Genomic DNA, 2738 nt, shown 5'->3' on the forward strand with positions numbered 1-2738 from the left:
TCTGGAAGTCAACTATTTAATCAATTCATTTTGTTGTTGTTGAGCTGCTAGGAATCCTTCCATCATGGTTTCCATGGTCATTTTCAGTTCAGGTTGTTGAAGTTGGAGGTAGTGATGGCTGTGCAAAGTTTTGACCTCTGTTCTGAAATCCAAGGGGTGCTAGTGGTTTGTACCCTTGTTACTTGTTTATTGGCTGGTTCTGCTGATTGAACCATGAGATATTTGGGTGGTTCCTCCATCCAGGGTTCTAAGTATTTGAATATGGATTGTTGGGCTACCTCCGATTGAAGTTTCCTCCATTATTCACATAGTTCATCTATTCTATGGAGGGTTTATTGAAATTGTTGTATTATGAACTCATGTATCCTCCTCCATAGCTGTCCTCATATTGACTGTTTGTACCAACTGTGTTGGCTTGCATTCTTTCGAGTTTCTTTGTGAGTTGATCAAAGAGCATTTATCATGCTTAGGGCGTCTACTTCAAGGACCCCTGTAGTTCTCCTTGCATTTCCTTTTTCATTTGACCACTCATAATTATGGTATGCAACCCTTTCTAGAAGTTCAAGTGCTTGTGTCACTATTTTCTCCATTAGATCACCCTCTGCAGCTGAATCAACTGTGCTCCTTGTAGAGGGTAGTAATCCATTATAGAAATTTTGCACTAATAGTCAATCTTCTATGCCATGGTGTGGACATTACCTCTGTAGGTCTTTATATCTTTACCATGCATCATAGAGTGATTCTCCTTCCTTTTGTCTGAAGCTGTTGAGCTCAAGCCTTAGTTTTGCAGTCTTTACAGTTGGAAAATATCTTGCTAAAAAAGCTTGAGAGAGGTTTTCCCAAGTGGTGAACGTTCTAGCCAGTTGAGAAAGTAACTACTTCCTTGCTCTGTCCCGAAGGGAGAATGGGAATGCTCTGAGTCTTATTGCTTGATCAGACATTGCATTCATCTTCAATGTGTCACAAAGGGCAAGAAAGCACTGGAGGTGATAATGTGGGTCTTCTGTTGGTGAACCTGCAAACTGGGTTTGTTGAATCATTTGGAGCCATGCTGGTTTTAATTCAAAGTTTTTGGCTTCCACTATGGGTCTAGTGACACTAGGCTGAAATCCTTGGACAGACGGAGCTCCATAATCTCTCAAGAGTCTTGGTCTGTCATTATTATCGGCCATGGTTGGAATTTCAGGATCTCCTTGACCATGCTCTTGATGTTTCCTTTTCCCTCCTAATGGTTCTCAGAGTTCTGCCTATCTCCAGATCATAATCCAAAATTTCTTCTTCTGGCCTTGTTCTGGTCATATACCAGATTGGGCACCTAAAAGAAAAGAAGAGAAATACAACCAGTAAAATAAAATTAGATAATAAATATAATTGCCTAAATCAGCTAAATTGCCTATCGCTTGATATTACTAAAACCAAAAATCCCCGACAACGGCGCCAAAAACTTGCTTCGCTGGTTTTACAACCCCGCAAGTGCACAGATCGCTAACAAGTAATAAAGTGATGAGTAGAGTATCGTTCCCACGAGGAATTTGTTTAGCAAGTACCAATCTACACAGTAATTTTGACTGTCTAGGCTATCGAATACTTAGGGAATAAAGTTTGTTAACCTTAAACACTAGAAGGGTAAACTTAAAATGAAGTAATCTATTTTGGAACAATTCTGAAATTAAGATTTCACACTTGAATCTTACTAGGGATGTTATCTCGTTTATTTACTGAATTGAGGATCGTTTTCCTTAATGGAAATCAGTCCTAAGTTATCCTAGATCCTCTCTCAAGGCACCTAGGGTGTATTCTAATTAACTCAAACCCTACTTTCGTGGTGATCAAATTAATTAAAACTCATTAAGATTTTTGACCAATTTTGAAGTTCCACAAAGGTATCAGCCTATGTCTAGGTCAGAATTCCTAGGTTCAAGATCTTGATTTTTGTCACAACCTACCCCTCCGTAAGGCATAACATGATCCCATAGTATACCTAATCAATTACCAACTTTGTCTACTGATAACCCATTAAATACACTACAACGGATTTTAAACCTTTTCTTACTTCTTTTTACAATGGTAAGCACTATTTACAGGTGTTAAAAATTTTTTAACTGAAGTGAAACCAGATAATACATTTGAAGAATTAATAATTTTTGTAAAAATTTTGACAGAGTGCCATCTGTATTTTGAATAAAACAGTTCTTCAAAAACCTGTAAAAAAAAAAAAACACTCTAAATATATTTCTCAATCTCAAACTCCAACATTCAATCAACACAATATGTTTCTCAACATTTGTCAACTCAAATCCATAATAACTTTTCCAGTGTTTTCAAAAGCTAAGATAAAAGAATATATTACAAATTTTACAAGCCAAAATAATTCACAATTTATTTTACAACTTCAATGTACAATTTTAATTTACAACTGCTCAAAACCAAGAACACTATATACATGCAGTGAACATAAATTACAATACAAAATGCAAAATATGGTATACTCAATATACCCGATGATCTCTCAGTGTAATACTAGTAGCCTAGTCTGCTGCCCTGTCAATCTGTCTACCTACGACAGCAATGAAAAGCTATCGCTGAGCCAATGTCTCAGTGGTGCACAACATTAACAAAATATAACTTTAAAACATAAATCATAAGTCATATAAAAAGTGAATACTTAAAACCATAGTTAAATTCAAAAGACAGTGAATGTCAATAAGAATTTAAACTCCATTACACAATATCACAAT

At 36.2% G+C, this 2738-nt stretch overlaps 1 non-coding gene across 1 annotated transcript; it reads left to right on the forward strand.

Moving 5' to 3' along the window:
• The first annotated feature begins 678 nt into the window (after positions 1-678).
• On the forward strand, positions 679-785 carry LOC131179641 (small nucleolar RNA R71). Its single transcript, XR_009148530.1, has one exon. It is a non-coding gene; the product is annotated as a small nucleolar RNA R71 (small nucleolar RNA).
• Positions 786-2738: the final 1953 nt, after the last annotated feature.

This window comes from Hevea brasiliensis, chromosome 4 (assembly GCF_030052815.1).
Source record: "Hevea brasiliensis isolate MT/VB/25A 57/8 chromosome 4, ASM3005281v1, whole genome shotgun sequence".
NCBI lineage: Eukaryota > Viridiplantae > Streptophyta > Magnoliopsida > Malpighiales > Euphorbiaceae > Hevea > Hevea brasiliensis.